Raw genomic sequence first — 19,783 nt, 5'->3', positions numbered from 1 at the left:
ACTTTAATAAGTTTTATGCACATATTAAGATACAGAGACTGCGCTCATCCCTACAATAATTTTGAAACCCCCCAAAAATTATAAAGAATTTTATAACGGCAATCTGTGTCCATCGGAGCGGTGCTGATGATAGCGATTTGTGTTTAATGGAGCGACGATTAAAACCGCCTGGAACACCCCCCCCCCCTTCCTTGGAAATTATATTATCACTCGGATTACCCCCTTCCATCTCTATTAAAGAGCTTTGCATTTAATATATGTGTTTATTGTTCAGCTTGATCAATATTGACTTAAAGGCCACTTAAAGACAGTGTAAAGGCAGTGTAAAGAGAGCGTAAATGCCACTTAAAGATGCTAAAAGGTGGCTTAAAGGTGGCTTAAAGAAGTTTGGACATTAAGGACCTATAAGCACTTGCTTAAAGGTGACTTAAAGGCGGCTTAAAGGTCGTATAGCCTTTAAGCTCCTTTAAGTCACCTTTAAGCCACCTTTAAGGACTTGCTTAAAGGTGGTTTTTCGTCCTGTGCGTTTTCCCGATTACGACAAAGTGCACGAGGCGGATGTGACCAGTCAGCAGAGGAGACTCACTCCTTCATGGCACCTGTTCCTACCTCAAACTTTTGTAGATATCCGTGTTTACTCTGCTCCTGATTTGTATTTTTCCTTTAAATTTTCGTGTTTAAACACTATATTTCAAAATCATTATTCGTTTCTAACGACATGCTTCATTTACTACTTAGTATCTATTTACTGTTATTTCTCACTGGATCGAGCACTTAATGTTAACACGAGTTTTGATCTGAAAGTCACCGATAGTTTAGGAAATGACCTGGTTCGAGTGCATTTTACATGAAACAGTAAGATAATTATAACTTATTGTAAAACCACTGGAAACATACTTTACAGTGAGCATCTGTCCATAAACGATAAATATGACGGTAGAGTTTATATAAAAGATCGATCCTCATTCAAAGCGGAAAAAAATCTCGAAACAGTAGAAAAAAGGGGGTGCATTTTTAAAAATCTTCTTCACAAGAACTACAAATTCAAATTCAATGTAATCAAGCATATTAAATAATCCCTATGGAAAGGAAGACTTAAATTGCAAAACGTCTAGGCTAAGTCTGTTTCAAATCCTAGTTATGACGAAAATTATAATAAAGGAAAGACGTGTTTCAATCCGTTTATAGCTACGGGTTCAGTATCCATGAGTCTTAGTAAAATGGGTAGGCAAAACCGGGCCGGGCCAAAACAAAAGATTGGCAGTTATCAATCTGCCAATATCCTTAAAATTTCAAGGATATTTTATGGAACAATATATTTGTGTTTGCTGTAAATATTGCCACAAAACAATGCGTATTTCGGAATCGATGATTGCCGATCTACCCCGGCTTTTATTTTGCTCCGGCCCGGCTTTGCTAACCCATTTTACCAAGACTCGTATTCCATACTTCTAAAACGAGGTTTCAAGCAGCGATGACAGATGATAAACGGGCCGATCTAACAATGATGAATTTGTTTGTTGTGCAACAGTTTGCGTTCGAAGGGAATCTTTGAAACATGCAAAATACATTGATGCCGATTTAATGAAGTAAATTAAAGCTAAAAATGGCAATGCGTTGACAGTTTTCACATATAACGGTGGTTTTAGCTTGTTTTGAATTTCATTTTTATTTATGCTTTGTAACCTGGGAACTGTCGCTTGTATTTTGTTACTGTTTACCTGCTCAAATTAAGCAAAATGTGATATATTAAAAGAACTAAAATACAATTCATTCCTTCGATAATTCGGTATGATCTTTTGCGCAATGGTAGATGCAATATGTTTTGTTGAGATGATCAGCATTTTCTCGAGTTTATTCAGTTTAAATAGAGTTTAATATCGCTGACGGAAAATGTAGGTACATACATATATATGATTCATTTTGAAAAATAAATTGTGCTTTTTGGTTGTTCTAGTGCATGTTTCTTTTCTTTAATTGTTTACAATTTCCATTTACTAACCATATTTGAGTGCTTCGATTTAATAGCAATATACAGAGATTTGTTCACGACTCTATGTTTGCACTCACATCTGAGGCCATTCTTTTTCTTCATTTTAAATGCTGAGTAGGAAATACCAAGTTAAAAATCTTAAGCTGAATGTAATAAACTCATGTGAACAAAATATGACTCAAGCCTAGCAGAATTGTGAGCTCTATATCTTGCTTATAATTATACGATTGATGCTGAAATTGTGGTTGTTCATTAGAAATCCTTAATGAATTAGAGTATGATAAATACTTGTACAAAAAAATAAAGTGTGTTATGCTGTATATAATTTCTCTTTGGGGCCGCTCTTTTTACAATGAAATCTACATCAATGTTGATAGTTTTTCATATGATTAAGTATCAGTTAAAATACAGTAGAAATTTCAGTATAATAAAGTAGCAAAGTGCGGTATAATAAAATGTTTTACAATACGGTTCAAATGTTATTCTGTAGATGTCAAAAAATGTCAGTCAGTGTTTTTAATATCTTTACTTTTTAAAGTCAATTATGTAAATGTTCACATTTTGAAAATAAAACCCATTAACCCTTAAAATAAGTCACAGTGCATGGATATTCATCTATACAACTTCCAAGACGTATAACTTTTTAAAACACAAATTCGTGTGTATGAATGTCCCACTTGGCGTGTAAAGATAAATAAATTATATGGCATGTCTTAAGTATTGAACTGTGACGGCCAAAAAGGAATAATATTTTAGGGCGTAGACAACACAAACTTTGATTTTAAGAAGGAATTTAGCATAGCATTTTTACGCCTCTTTGATAAAAGAAATGTTTGTTTTGTTTTGATTGGTGTGAGCGAGTGTGAAATTGGTTAAAATATGCAATGTATCTTATATGTTCATTTGTTAATAAAGGACTATGTGCGGTTTTATGCCCCTAAAATTTAAGTTTTATAAAGCGCTTTAAAAATAAGGGTGAAGATAGTTTAAATCATATTGAAAATAAGGGTGCAAAAGGTTATCACCACAGTGACATTATAGTGTAGAAATGACGTCATGAAGATTGCCTAATGTTGATAAATTGATGTTTTGAGGCAAAATATGGGTGTTTTCCGATGATTTTTCGACTAGGAAACTGAGCGCAGACTTGCTCAAGTACCATTTTTTAGAATAATGTGTATAATTATCTGAAGAAAAACATATGTTAAAATCGCACTTGAGCAGACCTGCGCTCTATACTTCCGAATGCAAAATATACAGCAAAAATTAGAATATTTTCATCCGTTTGCAAATTTGCGGGAATAAGGTCATAAAGTTGACGTCATAGATAAATAGCCAATCAGCAATGGTGGTCAACATCAAGACTACAGTGATAGGCGTCCACTGTTCACTGATTTATGAAGATTTGATTTTTATACGACACTATTTAAAAATTGGTTAAAATTAGGGGCAGATATTAGACCATACCGCACATAGTCCTTTCATCTGATCAAAATATCTTAATTGTTTTGTAGAAAACGCTTGGCTCATCCACGTTACAATAGTATTATCACATTTTGTAAAAGTGTCATTGTTGAGAAGAAGGTGCAGAGTATTTATCATGTAGTTTTATGATGAAATTTAACCACTTCATAGTCCCCAGTTTAATTTAGGGTCACAAATTTAATAATTTACAATTTTTACTTTACACAAAAGCATGAATATAAATATTTTTATTTATTGTGATGTACTTTTTGAGGAAATATTTTACAGGGTTTATTCAGAAAAGATTCTGAATGCTGTTTCTGCTATGTAGTCTTCCCTTGAGATAATTTGTACCACGTTCTGTTAAATTTGACCAAGTAGCAGTAAAGAAAAGGTAAAATATTAGGAAGGTTTTTTTTTCAGACGAACGGCAGGATTAGCGATACTATATCAGAGAAGCCTGGTCTTTATAGGGTTTGTTTGCATAAGAAAATTATTTGACTTTCTACTACCAAACCTTTTGAAAATGGTTCTGTTTTATCCCGTTGATATTTTTTAATAGATATTGATTCCTCCTCCTCCTCCTCCTCCTCCTCCTCCTCCTCCTCCTCCCCTTCAAATTAAGCGAAAAAGATAAAATGTGAAAGACAGAGATGTATTTTCAATATTATTTCTGATATTATTTTATCTTGACAATTTATCAAAAATATGGTTTTTTTTGTTTGAACTTTAGTAACTAATTGCCGATGTTTCATGCTGCAGATGATATATAAATAATAAGCCATATTGAACACATATTTTGTACATCTAATGTTTCTTTCTTCTTCTTTTCTTCTTCATTAACTTAAAATTAAATAGAAAAGATAAAAAGTAGAAGACAAATATGCATTTTTATTTAATTTCTTGTGATTTATTTTTATTTACAGATTAAAACATTCTCTTGTGTTTGAACCTTCCCAACTAGTTCCCCGCAAAAGTCAATGTCTTTTTGCTGCATAAATTATATTACTAACAATACTAAGCCATAAAAGTACTGATATTCCCATTTTTACTGATAAACATAGACATTTACTGACAATGTACTGATATTACTAATAAACTTAGTAAAGTACTGACGTTTTTACTGACGCTACTGAAAAACTTAGAAAAGTACTGATAAACTTAGACAGTACTGAAACTTAGAGAAGAACTGACCCTTTTTACTGACGGTACTGAAAAACTTAAAGAGGTACTGACAAGTACTGATAAGCATTGAATTCATTGTTCTTACTCCTGCTAGAGCTTAAACGGTGTGAAATTGTATTAAATAATGTATTTTGAATAATAATAAAGTATTAAATGATTATTACACTTATAAATAATGTCACGCTTCTACCATCGTTTTTAATAGTTTTATTTAGACAATAGACAGTGGTAATAACTACAACAAAACAAAGACAAACGTAAGCACATATGACATGACAACGACATCAAATGTTTTCTTTTAAAGATAATAAAAATAGTCAAACTTTATAGGCTTAGAATAATCAGAATGTACAATTATGAATTTTCATTATTATTAAACTTACCAAAGTTAATTAACTTACTCCATTGTGGTCTAAAACATGAAAAAGATTGACAGTTACTGATGTTTCTACTGTGTTTCCTCACGAACCGCACGAGACACACTGAGTTCCACAAATCATAACACACGGATATAAACAGAACATACACAAATTTCACAACACGGACAAAAACTGATAAACAAACAAAAAAAGCCGTGTAACGGCACAAAAACATTTTCTTTGAAAGAAAATGTTAATTGAGGTCTTCCGTTTCCAACGGAAGACCTTATAGTTTTCGTACAGGTTCTTCTTATTTTTTTTTCAACAAATATTGTGCAGTCGAAACTATCCAACCGATTTACACAATTTGTTCACAGATGATAGGAATGGACCTGAATTTATCTAGTTTTTAATGTTTTTGCCGTCGTCACTTCCGATACCAATTTATTGCTGCTTTTGTAACTTTTTCGACCCATTTTGTGCACGCTTCATCTCAAAAACTATTAGAGATATGAATATGAAATTTTCAGGATATGTAGACCATAGTCTGAAGTTGTGCTTATTGTTTTTGTTTTACGCCATTGGCGCCGTTCTAAGAGCTTACTATGGCTCGAAAATTGGGTACGAAATTTGTTCCCCTTCTTTGTACACACGATTTCTCAGAGATGGCTCGATATATTTTTTTTTGAAATTTTAAGGAGTGATAGAAAAAAATTATATCTTGAGTATTCATTTTTCATTTTTTCAAAGTTCATTTCCTGTCGTCCGTTTCCTGTCCCGCGACAAAAAGCTTGTGATATTGAGATCTCAAAAATGATAAGGACTTGAGCATTCAGACTTTGTAGGATTATAGACCTAGATGTTGTAGATGTCTTTAAGTTATTTTGTTTTGTTCGTCATAACTTCCAGTCGTCATCGAAACCACTTTAATTTATTTTTTTCTTTTGCAATGAATTTGTTTAATAAAGAATTGAAATATAAGTAATAATAATTTCATGGGTCATGTATCCGATGTTAAATGAAAACAAAAAATCAACTTCCGGTGAGAAATCTCAAATATCTCAGAAAGCGTTTTTTTAATAAATGTTTTACCCACGAAATCTAAAAAAAGTCAGTTGATAAATGCACGAAACTTATATAGATAATAGACATACGATAGAAAATGCATTCAATCGCTTTCAATTTATCAACCGTCACTTCCGGTCCTCACCGGAAGGGTTAAAACAAACCAAACTGTTTGAAAATTTAACTTTTTCTTTTTACAGTTTAAGTAAAACAATAAAGTGAAAAGGTCTAATGTTTAAGAAAAACTAACTTTTTTTTTTCACTGAGCATTTCCGTTTGTCCGTTTCCTGTCAAGAGACAAAAACAACAATGACTCCACGAGATCTAAAAAACGGTGATGATTTGAACAACCAAACTCTGTGGGATGATAGATTTAAGTATGTATCCGTGTTTACATTATGTTGTTTGAATCGTCGTCACGTCCGGTCGTCACCGAAGAGTTCAAACAATTCATGTTTTAACAAGTTTAACCGATTGTCTGTGGTGTTTCATCTAGCTTGATAAACAGTGATGTTCACTAATCTGATGATAACAAATGTATAAAAAACAGCTTTTATTTTCATTAATCAATTCCGTTCGCCCGTTTCTGGTCTCAAGACAAAAATCCTAGTTTCACCAGGATCTCAGATTTGGCAGAAAGTATCGATATTTCATCGTATCATATAAAACAAAAGCGGACGAAAGACCTACTCTTTACTCGTAAAGAGATCTAGTTTTATATGTTATTTTATAAGTGAAGGAGAATTTGAGCCAAGTTCTAAAATATACTGGTCCTGAATGAAATTCTATCTGCTCTTTTTTTATTGTATGTTATGTTTCCACATTAATTAGTTAAGCTACCTAGATACAGTGTATCATTTATATTTACTGATATTAATTTTGAAGCATTAACTGGGTCTGTTATATTTAATTTGTTTAATTTTGACAAAATTATGATCAGAAAAAGTGTCATAATTAAGAACAAGAGGCCCAGGGGCCACATCGCTCACCTGAGCAACAATTGCCTTAATTCTGATCAAATTAGCATTACAGTATCAAAATATCTTGACAACTAAGTACAGTAGATCTTGCTAAAAAAATTGAAAATCTGCCAATTTTTATCCACCTCTTTCTTTTGGTAAATACCAAGCCCCTTTTCTTGTTGTACCTGTAAGATGATTTTTCTCTTTTCCTATATACCCCCCCCCCCCATTTTGTTGCCCCACTTTTCTCTAGGGTATCATGGTTTCACCAAACTTATATCTGCATAACCTGTGCTTTCACACTAAGTACTGAGTTTTGGACCGAAAAACTTCCCCAGAATATTTTTAAAGATTTTCTCTATATATGTAAAAATTCAAACTGCCATCACGGCCCCGCCCTACCACTAGGGACTCTGATTTTGAATTTACAATACCCGAGGATGACTCTACACAAGTTAAAGCTTTTCTGGCCAAATGGTCTTTAAAAAGACGATTTTTTAAGATTTTCTCTATATAAACCTATGTAAAAATTCATCCCCCACTGTGGCCTCACCATACCACTGGACTATTATTTTAACAAACTTGAATCTATACGATTTGGAAATGCTTCCACTCAGATTTGGGCTTTCCTGGCCTAATAGTTTTGAGAAGAAGATTTTTTTAGAGATTTTCTCTATGTATAAAAATATATCCCCCATTGTGGCCCCGCCCTACCCTCAGGGACCATGATTTGAATAAACTTGAATCTACATTATCTGAGGATGGTTACCCGCCAATTTGAGCTTTCTTGGTCATATAGTTTTTGAGAAGAAGATTTTTAAAGATTTTCTCTATATATTCCTATGTAAAACTTGATCCCCCAATTGTGGCCCCACCTTACCCCCAGGGACCATGATTTGAACAAACTTGAATCTACACTACCTGAGGATGCTTCCATTCAAATTTGAGCTTTATGGCCTAATACTTTTTGAGAAGAAGATTTTCTCTATATATTCCTATGTAAAACTTGATCCCCCCGTTGTGGCCCCACCCTACCCCAAGGGACTATGATTTGAACAAACTTGAATCTACACTACCTGAGGATGCTTCCATTTTAATTTGATCTTTTCTGGCCTAATAGTTTTTGAGAAGAAGATTTTTATAGATTTTCTCTATATATTCCAATGTAAAACTTGATCCCCCAATTTTTGCCCCACCCTACCCCCGGGCACCATGATTTGAATGAGCTTGAATCTACACTACCTGAAGATGATGCCATTATAATTTGAGCTTTTCTGGCCTAATAGTTTTTGAGAAGAAGATTTTTAAAGATTTTCTCTATATATTGCTATGTAAAAATTCATCCCCCTATTGTGGCCCCACCCTACCCCCCGGGGGCCATGATTTGAACGAACTTGAATCTACACTATCTGAGGATGCTTCCACTCAAATTTGAGCTTTCCTGGCCTAATAGTTTTTGAGAAGAAGATTTTTAGAGATTTCTTTATATATTCCTATGTAAAACTTAATCCCCCAATTGTGGCCCCACCCTACCCCCGGGGACCATGATTTGAACAAATTTGAATCTACACTACCTGTGAATGCTCCCATTTTAATTTGAGCTTTTCTGGCCCGATAGTTTTTGAGAAAAAGATTTTTAAAGATTTTCTCTATATATTCCTATGTAAAAATTCATCCCGCCACTGTGGCCTCACCCTATCCCCGGGGACCATGATTTGAACAATTTTGAATCTACACTTCCTGAGGATGCTTCCATTTAAATTTGAGCTTTTCTGGCCTAATAGTTTTTGAGAAGAAGATTTTTAAAGATTTTCTCTATATATTCCTATGTAAAACTTGATCCCCTTCTTGTGGCCCCTCCCTACCCCCGGGGACCATGATTTGAACAAACTTGAATCTACACTACCTGAGGATGCCTCCACACAAGTTTTAGCTTTTCAGGCCAAATAGTTTTTGAGAAGAAGATTTTTGAAAAATACCACCAAATTTTCAATAATTCTCAATTATCTCCCCTTTAAAGAGGGCGTGGCCCTTCATTTGAACAAACTGGAATCCCCTTCACCTAGTGGTGCTTTGTGCCAAATTTAGTTGAAATCTGCCCTGTGGTTCTTGAGAAGAAGATGAAAATGTGAAAAGTTAACGACGACGACAACGACTACGACAACGACTACGACAACGACAGACAACGGACAAATTGTGATCAGAAAAGCTCACTTGAGCCTTTGGCTCAGGTGAGCTAAAAATGTAATATGGGGCTTTATTTCGTACACATAAATTCGTGTTGTACAAATAGGAAGGGGTGGAATTAGAGTTGGATGTTTGCAAATGACTAGGAATGCCGCGGTTTTTTTTTTATTTTCAGACGTAAAACATGTTTTAATTCAATGTTTTGCCATATGCAGATATTTACATTTGCAGATATGTGTTCTTATATGAACCTATAGAATTGCGAAAACGTTCAATTCTGTATGAACTTTTGCATAACGTCACAATGATCATAACACGCGCTTATCGCTTGTCGCAAGGATAATTATAAACTTAAAATATCGGTAATTTTAACAGTTCTGAACGATATGTCTCTTTCAAACGTAAATATAAGTAATATCAAAGGCCTGAAGGGCCACAATGGCGTCGAGTTAAAGTTAATTTGAAGAGTAAAAACCTAAATAATTTTTTAAACAAGTGAAAAGCTGTCAATGAGACAGCTAACTGGGTTTTCTTTTTATATGTGAACTGTATCCATAATCCATGTCAACCCATATCCAGTGAAATAAAGTACCTCATATGCAATATTTTGCTAAAAAAAGACTAAGTTCAAAAGCTGGTATTTTTTTCATAAATAATCAGAAATAAAAATCCTAAAAATATTCACACCTCTGATACATGTACAATTAATCTGCAAAAGAACAACTTTTTATCTATAAAACTGTAGGAATAGTTATCTGTACAATGAGGTAACCCTATATGCAATATTTTGCAAAAAATTGACTAACTTCAAAAGCTGGTATTTTTTTCACAAATTATCTGTAATCAAAATCCTAGCAATATGCACACCTCTGATATATGTATAATTGATCTGCAAAAGAACCACTTCTTATCTTGAAAACTGTAAGAGGAGTTATCCGTACAATAAGGGTACGCTATATCATATGCAATATTTTGCCAAAAAATGACTTTATTTTTTTTTCATAAATTATCAGTAACCAAAATACAAGCAATTTTTTTCATAAATTATCAGTAACCAAACTCCTAGCAATAAGCACACCTCTGATATATGTATAACTGATCTGCAAAAGAAAAATTTCATATCTTGAGAACTGTAGGAGGAGTTATCCGTACAATGAGGGTACCCTATATGCAATATTTTGCCAAAAATGACTAAGTTCAAAAGCTGGTATTTTTTTCATAAATTATCGAAAATCAAAATCCTAGCAATATGCATACCTCTGATATATGTATAACTGATCTGCAAAAGAACAACTTCCTATTTTGAAAACTGTAGGAGGACTTATCCGTACAATGAGGGTACCCTATATGCAATATTTTGCCAAAAAATGACCAAGTTCAAAAGCTGGTATTATTTTCATAAATTATCGAAAATCAAAATCCTAGCAATATGCATACCTCTGATATATGTTTAATTGATCTGCAAAAGAACAACTTCCTATTTTGAAAACTGTAGGAGGACTTATCCATACAATGATGGTACCCTATATGCAATATTTTGCCAAAAAATGACCAAGTTCAAAAGCTGGTATTTTGTTTTCCATAAATTATCAAAAAAAAATTTTTTCAAAAAAAAATAGAAAATGTTATTTATCACATAACTAATAAAATTACAATTCATTACAAATTTGCTCACCTAATTCTTAAAAAGTTTTGAATTTCAATTGAAAATTTAAGTTTATGGTAATATCTTAGGAGTTAAAAAATTTTTTAGATTTCTTTTCTCTATTTATATGGAAATAAATATTTAAATTATTATTGTGTTTAATTCTATATATTGTATACTGCTGATAACCACTCTGTCTCTTATTATCAATTTCATCTAAAATTCACAAGGATCCAAATGACACGGGCCGAAAAGATCGGGGGTAGATAAAAGAAAGCACCCATTCACGTTGTTTACAAAGTGAAAGTAGTTCACTAGTTGGTTTATATAGATGTACTTATCGCTCGATTAGGAAGTTTTGTTTCTACAAGATCAAACATTTGTGCATTGTCAATTTTCGATATGGATACAAAATCATCTATTTTGCAGGCTAGTACATTTCATAACCAAATTGAGTATGTAAACCCAGCTATCGCATGTGTCTCGGTGCTAGTGTATTCATCCGCTGAAACCGAGACATATTGTTTTCACATTTTTAAAGACGGCAACCATTTCGAATCTGCAAACTTGTTTTGTTGACGTACAGTTCTGCTCGAAATTGAAGTATGTCATCTATTTTTCTTGAAACACATACGAAAACTTTGCACTCATTTGAGTTGTTTGGCTCCTAAAAATGTAACTTCCGGACGTACGATCCCTAGATGGCTTTCGAGCTTCGCTCGACGCCATACACAGGGCGAAAAACCATCTTTAAGCAAGTCCTTAAAGGTGGCTTAAAGGTGACTTAAAGGAGCTTAAAGGCTATACAACCTTTAAGCCGCCTTTAAGTCACCTTTAAGCAAGTGCTTATAGGTCCTTAATGTCCAAACTTCTTTAAGCTACCTTTAAGCCACCTTTAAGCCACCTTTAAGCATCTTTAAGTGGCATTTACGCTCTCTTTACACTGCCTTTACACTGTCTTTAAGTGGCCTTTAAGTCAATATTGATCAAGCTGAACAATAAAAACATATATTAAATGCAAAAGCTCTTTTATAGAGATGGGGGGGGGGGTCATCCGAGTGATAATATAATTTCCAAGGAAGGGGGGGGGGGGGTTCCAGGCGGTTTTAATCGTCGCTCCATTAAACACAGATCGCTATCATCAGCACCGCTCCGATGGACACAGATTGCCGTTATAAAATTCTTTATAATTTTTTGGGGGTTTCAAAATTATTGTAGGGGTGAGCGCAGTCTCTGTATCTTAATATGTGCATAAAACTAAAGTATGTTTGTTTCCTATTATAAATTAATCGGTGAAAAATCTCTCTCTCTCTCTCTCTCTCTCTCTCTCTCTCTCTCTCTCTCTCTCTCTCTCTCTCTCTCTGTTCATCTGGTTATTAAACAAAATAAAGATAATGAACCAAAACTGCATGATTTAATTTGTTAATCGGTTTAAGGTTTGTATTTTTTTTTTCAATTTTCATTATTTCTAACTCTAGATCTGCTAGATACATGTTAAAGATGAAAAGACTCTCAACTGCCTTTGTTATATCGGGCAGGATATTACTGCTTTGTTTGTCTAGACATAGTGTTGTTCGTTTGTGTATATCTAATTAGAGTCTATTGTTTGTTCAACTTAAGAAAACCCCTGGAACTAACACAGAATATACAAGATATACACAACAGTTGTGTCGTGTGCCCAGGTGCATGTTTGTGTATATCTAATTAAAGTCTATTGTTTGTCCAACTTAAGAAAACCCCTGGAACTAACACAGAATATACAAGATATACACAACAGGTGTGTCGTGTGCCCAGGTGCACGTCAGGGTTTCTAAAGGTGTTGAATCTTAGTATGTACGAGTATACGATAAGTCTAGTGAATAAAAGTTAATTTACATTTTTAATTCATTTTCAAAGTATTATATCCTAGCTCTGGGTTTCAAATATGTTACGTCTACAAATTAACGATACATGTATGTAAGAGTAAAATCTTGAGGCTAATTAATTAATGCACCGGTGATCATAAATAGGGGTTGATTATTTAAATATATGCATAAGGGTAAATATGTCAAATATACCCGGCCTGGCACATCATACAATTGTATGTACAAGTCATTTGCAATTGCCACATGCAGTAAATACGTCACCGGTAATTGGTAATTTTGTTTGTTATAGAATTGATAGTTTAAAAATCATGTACATACAATTACATGTAAATATTTAAACATATTGGAACGGCGCCGCGATCATGAAAACCGGGAAATTGCGGGAAATTGAACAAATACCCTAATAGTATCAATGCATGCATGTAATTTATAAATTAGATATAATTGATTGTTACAAACTGAATGGTTTGTCAAAATCTTTTCAAGTAAACACATTCAATACAGTGATTCAATATCCACTGATAGATAGGATATAAAAACGCTTAAAAATATGTTAGTTCCCGTGGCGCAGAGGATGTGTGGTGATGCTAGTAAACTAAGGGTCCAGGGTTCAATTCTCACGGCGGCCGTTTTTTTTGGTGTTTTTTTTTTCATTTTTCTTTCTAGAACAAAAACCGTTTTAATACCTTTTCTTTCATAAAGTGAATACATTTTGTTGGAAATTAAGCACAATATTGAATTAATTTTTTTTTAATGGCTTAAAGGTGGCTTAAAGGTAGCTTAAAGGTGGCTTAAAGGTGGCTTAAAGAAGTTTGGACATTAAGGACCTATAAGTTGTCCTTAAAGGTGGCTTAAAGGTGGCTTAAAGATAGTCTTTAAGCTGCCTTTAAGCCATCTTTACGTTTTCTTTAAGCCACCTTTAAGCAATACATATAGCTTAAAGGTAGCTTAAAGGTGGCTTAAAGATCGTCTTTAAGCTACCTTTAAACACCTTTAAGCTATCTTTAAGGAGGACTTAAAGATGGTCATTCATCCTGTGATAAAAAATCAATGTACAAAAAGTCACCAGGACATGAAATCGGTTGGTACGTGATCAAATCTACAAAGAGGCCGTTCGGGCTTTAAAGGATTTGATCACGTGATTTCACCAAATATTACATTAGTAATAATGTCATTTGATCACGTCATTTCACCTAAGATTACATTAGTAACATTAAATCCAATTCTAATTGTAGTTTTACAATATATATGCATGCTTGGTTTATTCCATAAGGGCAGTATTTCTAAACTTTTGATGTATACATGTAGATTTCTTTCTACATCTTCTTTGCAAAAAAAAAAAAAAAAACAGCAATCGTCAGTGCTCACAATAATTGTTTTAAGGTAGTATTTTGTAGGCAACATTCTGAAAAGAATTCTGTACTGAAGCCACTGTACTGAGGTATCAGGACTTGTTTAAAACATTCTTTAAAGAACTCTTTAACTGAAACATTAATTTCCAGTTCCATGGATAATTCAGTGTTCCATTTCTGAATGGAGTTTGGTATAATATCTTTACTATGAATAAGATTGTACAAGATTTTCGAACATTTTCAAACAATAAAACATACTCAAAGTAAAATGAAATGTATGGATAGTGATCTTTTTTAACATCGGATCTTTTTACTGAGAAAAATAGCATACATGTTTTTTAAAAAATATCTGAAAAATGAAAAATATAAGAGAGCAATTAAGTTTTAGTTCATATCAATGTGTCAAATGCTGTTCCGAATTTAAAACTCTTTTTTTCGTGTTTGAAATTCTTAGAACTGTTAAATCTAAATTTTCAAATTCTGTTTTCCTTACTTGAAAACTAGGGGGAAAGTATTCAGGGGTGTTACAACAATATATTGCATTATTGTTTAGCAGTACCAAGCATTCAGATCTTTGGACATGTGTGTATATTCAAGAACATATGTCTCTGTCACCTCATTGTTTCCAACCTCGCTACCGTGCACTAAAAATTGTCAAGAAGGGCTGTGTACAGTAGCTATTATATAATCACTTACGGGCCTTTCAGATCTTAGGAAGTGAATGCATATATACATGTACACGTGTGTCTGTCACCTCATTGTTCCCAATCTCGCTACCGTGCACTGGCAATGGTCAAGAAGGGCTGTGTACAGTAGCTATTATATAACCGCTGACCGTGTAATAAAAACTCATCATCCTCTCCTTTGAAAACTTCAACTTCAATCAATTAGTTGTTAAATATGTGTTTTAGATTCTTTGATCAATTGATCTGGTGTTATATCAGGCATTGATGGATAAGTTAATCTAAAAAATTATACATAATGCAAACATATGCATCCATAAAAATTAATTAAGATTGCTTGTCAACTTATTGAGAATTGAGAAATCGATTTCTGGGTAAAGTATTTGTAACTTTTAATTCAAAATCAATGCAAACAAAAATTTCATCGAGACTGTGTTCTTCTATGCAACATTAAACAAAGCAAACATGTCAAAATATAGGTGATCATTTCGATCCATGTGTGATTATCTGCACGTGCTTATTATGTTGTGTTATTATGCGCTTTATCTCGGGCATGTTACATGGCTCTTCCACTTGTCTTTTTTTTTTACAAAACACGGTAATTTGTTCAAATATATGTAATGAGATATATAAACGGTTTATCGGTTATAGTCCAACTTGATTTGTGTCAATGTTGATTCAGTGTTTAGATAAAATCTAGTCTCCTCAAGCTTCAATGTAGATAGATAGGGTTCAATTCTAGATTTATATTATTTCACAAAGACAAAATCACAGATAAACACGTTCTGCCTCTGTCATAAGCGCTTCGAGCTTACCGCAATCAGAAGTATACGGAAACACAGCGCTTCGATTAACTAGAATGTAGAATGCGTGGACCCCAAAATCATTACTTTTAAAGAAGTAGAAATATTGTTCATGTTTTCCGGGGGTGGGGGGGGGGGGGGGGAGCTCTGAGCAATATCTAATATCTATGCAAATGTGAAAAATGAGATTTTTTCATGGAGGATGCAAGGGGGGGGGGGTAAATTTTCTTCGTAAATCCGCGGACGGGTAATGCTGGTAGTCGAATGCTAATAGCTATGTTTTGTTATGGGTGATCAAGTTTATTGATGTTTAGCTCAATAGCGTCAATTTTTTTTTACTAACTTGTCGTTTCTAAATAATTATTAAACCTAATGCTATCAACATAAATATCAAAAAAATCTGTCAGTTTCTTTTTTTTAAATAAGGCTCAATTTCTTCTTCACTTATAAAATTACATATAAAGTTGACATTTTCATTTAAGGAAAATGTTATTAATAAGTTTAATAATTTTTTATTCTTTATTATAATTTACAATACATTATTTAATACAATTTAACACCTTTTAAGCTCTAGCGGGAGTAAATGGTGTCAGTACTTCTCTAAGTTTTTCAGTACCGTCAATAAAAAGTCTCAGTACTTCTCTGAGTTTATCAGTACTGTCTAAGTTTATCAGTACTTTTCAAGTTCCTCAGTACTGTCAGTAAAAACGTCAGAACTTTTCTAAGTCCATCAGTAATGTTAGTACATTTTGAGTAAATGTATCAGTAAAAAATGGGAATGTCAGTACTTTTATGACTTAGTAGTGTAATAAGCTATGTTGCACTAATACCTTGTTCAATTAATACTCCATCATCACGTTTATCCGTTTGAATCAGTAGTGAAAGTTCTAAGGCTGTTTCTGTATGTTGTTCTTCGTCATCACGTCTTTTCCGGAGTTGAATACCTAAATGTTAAAGAGGCATAACAATTGCAATTACTTAATTTGTTTTTGTTTTCTGTACTCTGTGCACTTATTTTATTGTTTACAATTTTTTAACGTTATCCTTAAGTGATAAGTATATTTTATTTATTTAATTTAACCACTGCTAGGAGAAATTGTTCCGAAGGTTGAGGGTTAAATAGCTGATAAAAAAAAACAAACAAACAAAAAACAAAAAAAACACACACACAATAATTAATTTGATTTATAAATAGAAAAAAAAATGTATTTTGAAATAAGGCGGTCTTTATTTTTGGAAATGTCTTCCTCACTATCAAACATATTTTGTATTAATAGGGTAATGTTTTTTACATCCCAAGACAACGTCTTACGTAGTTCACGCTTAATTACGTCTTCTGATCTAATTAAGGCATTAATGATGTATATAACAAAGGAACTAAGTAGACTTAAAAATTGATTTATTACAAATTTATTTTTTAAAAGTGATGACTTTCGTAATCACAAAAAGAAATGGAAAAAAACACTCGTCGATTGCTTTGTTAAATGATAGATACTTACTTTTCCACAAAATCATTATTTTGTTGACCTGAATGATTGTTCTGTTGATTCTTTGAACATTATTCATTGAAATTCCATAAACATATCAAAATCCTGACTGAGATCGAAAACATGCAACAAGGGAAATAAATATACAAAGGAAGATTGCAACAAGGGAAATAAATATACAAAGGGAGGTCATTCAAACTTCTTGCTATAGCTATACAATCTCTATTCTTTACGCTTAGGAACAAGCATACTGATATTCTCCTCCTTGATAAATGACTTTAAATGGTAAGTAATATAAACAATTTAGAAATTTCTAAACATTCATTAATAAAAAACCTTTGATTCTCTTTAATTCGAGTGTGTGTGTAAGCAATATTGTCAATATATTATATAATTTAGCGAATGGAACATAAAATCTTTAATTAAAAAATAAATGAATTCATGAACTTCACGTAGAATATTCGTCAAAACATGATTTCCTGAAAATATAATTACAGACTTTGGGTGATAATCATTATGTATGAAAAAAGCTCCACCCCCCCCCCCCACCCACCACAAATGTTCTATTTTAGCAACGGTCTTTACTTTTACAAACCCGATCACAATGATCGTCTTATTATCAAAAGCTTGTTTGGATACGGATTATAAAGTAAAGAAAATGCATATCTTACCTCCCCTATAAATGATACACGCAATACAGAAGAGAGAGATAGAGATAAGTACTCCGTAAAGTATTGGTTTTATGGTCACTTCATCATTGGTGGCAAATTCATTCTTCATAAGTGTTTTGTTTGCATTCATAGAAGCAATCTCCACATGTATTGTTTTCGTAGTTTCTGGAGGTTGAGTTGTTGTGTCAATACTGTTTCAAAAGAAGACGGTTTTTCTACATTAAAGAAAACTTTGATAATGAATATTGGAACATTATTGTACTTTAGGTTTTATAACCTTTAAATCTCCTGAATGATTTTGTTTTAAGAAATTACCATTTTTTGCACTTCGAAGCAAGATTTAACAATGTATACTTAAATTTGCACTATCTTCAAATTGTTATTTGTAATTAGGGTCTTCCGTTTCCAACGGAAGACCCTATTGTTTTTCTTCGGATTCTTTTTAGGGTTTTCCGTTTTCAACGGAAAACCCTTCTGTTATTCTACGGTTTCTTTTTCTTTATTAGGGTCTTCCGTCTTCAGCGGAAGACCCTTCTATTATTCTATTGTTTCTTTTTCACTTTTTAGGGTTTTCCGTTTTTCAACGGAAAACCCTTCTGTTATTCTACTGTTTCTTATTATTATTTTTTTTTTCCCGCAAATTTTGTGCACGAGATTCCTCGAACATTTTTTGTCTGATTGCTATGAAACTTTCAGGGTATGTAGATGATATTAATATCTCTAGACGTTTTTTTCAAATTTTTAAAATTTACTTCCGGTTATGAGTTATTGCCCTTTAATTGAAAATTGGGGGGTCTTTTGTCCAGAGTTGATCTCGGGAACTACAGATGATAGATGCATGAAATTTGGCGAAATTGTCGGTAACATTTTATAATTTTGCTGGCATGAAAATTTTGGTAATTTCTTTGTTAGTTTTTGAGCTATTTGTCGCCAAAGTTTAAGATTTTTTCGGGGCTGAAATTTTGTTGCTTTTTGTATTATAACCTTTAAACTAAAAATATTTTGTTAATACATATAGAACAAAAGTTGTTTAGAATAACGAGAGCTTTCATTTAAAATTAAGAAAAAAGGGCTGGCCCCTATAATTAGGGGTCAGCAGCTCATACACGTATTTTTCTGATAGCAAAAATCGTTATCATTTTATGAAAAAAAATGAATTCAGTTATTGTTAATATATTAAATAATGTCATTTGATATCAAATTAAACAAGTTCTGTCCTATATTTTTTTTTCAAATTTCATAAAACAAATATGTGAGAATCGTACATGAACGAGTTAATATGTCTACATAGACACACAAGCGAACAAATGCCACATTAAGGCCCAGGCATTTACTGCATTACGTTGTGTTGCGTCTTAGATAAAATTTTGTGATTCAATTTCATTTTTTTCATCTATATTATTTATGAATTCAATGAACACACATTATTTCAACGTTCTATGTGCAACTATTTGTCGGTGCGCCCCTGTTTGTGACCCCCGCGCGCGCGCGCCGAATGTAAACAGTAACGAACGGCATTGTAGAAAAGAGAGAGCCGTAATGCAGAAGAGAAGTTGTGTATTCTTTCGGTGTACACATGCATTTTCAATTTGCTGTGAAACATATGAACATGCACAGGGAACAATACTACATATTTGTTTAAGGAGGATATTTTTCTCGTGTGAATCGTTTAATACGAGGAAATTCTGACAGCCACACTTCTGTCGACGATCAGCCGTTGATAAGCTACGAGTAATAAAGGAGAAAAGATGGACATTAAAGTGTGTGATTTATGTGGATGTTACTGAAGAAGGTGAGGCTTTTACTCCTTTTAAAGTTTCTTGTTAACTGGTTAAAATTTAGTATATAGTATAGATGTACATGTAAGTACGTGCACACTGTTAGATGTTTTTGTTATGGTGTGGGTGTTTGTTTACTAACGTGTAATTTTTACATGTTTCATGGGTGTTTAGACTCGCTCGAGGTTCATGGGGGACTGGAAAGGGTAACTGAATTTATCTATTTAAAAAAATAACAGATTGTGAATTTTCAACTCAAAATTCAAAGCAGGGTCTAATTAGAA

General features: G+C 33.0%; 1 protein-coding gene across 1 annotated transcript in view; it reads right to left on the bottom strand.

Annotated features, from left to right (window-relative positions):
* The window catches only part of LOC105340291 (uncharacterized), a 754,579-nt gene that overhangs the window by 651,761 nt on the left and 83,035 nt on the right, over positions 1-19,783 (bottom strand). The gene's annotated exons all lie outside the window — the stretch shown is intronic.

This window comes from Magallana gigas, chromosome 8, assembly GCF_963853765.1.
Source record: "Magallana gigas chromosome 8, xbMagGiga1.1, whole genome shotgun sequence".
In the NCBI taxonomy this organism is placed as follows: domain Eukaryota; kingdom Metazoa; phylum Mollusca; class Bivalvia; order Ostreida; family Ostreidae; genus Magallana; species Magallana gigas.
This window is presented reverse-complemented; position numbering and strand designations above follow the sequence as displayed.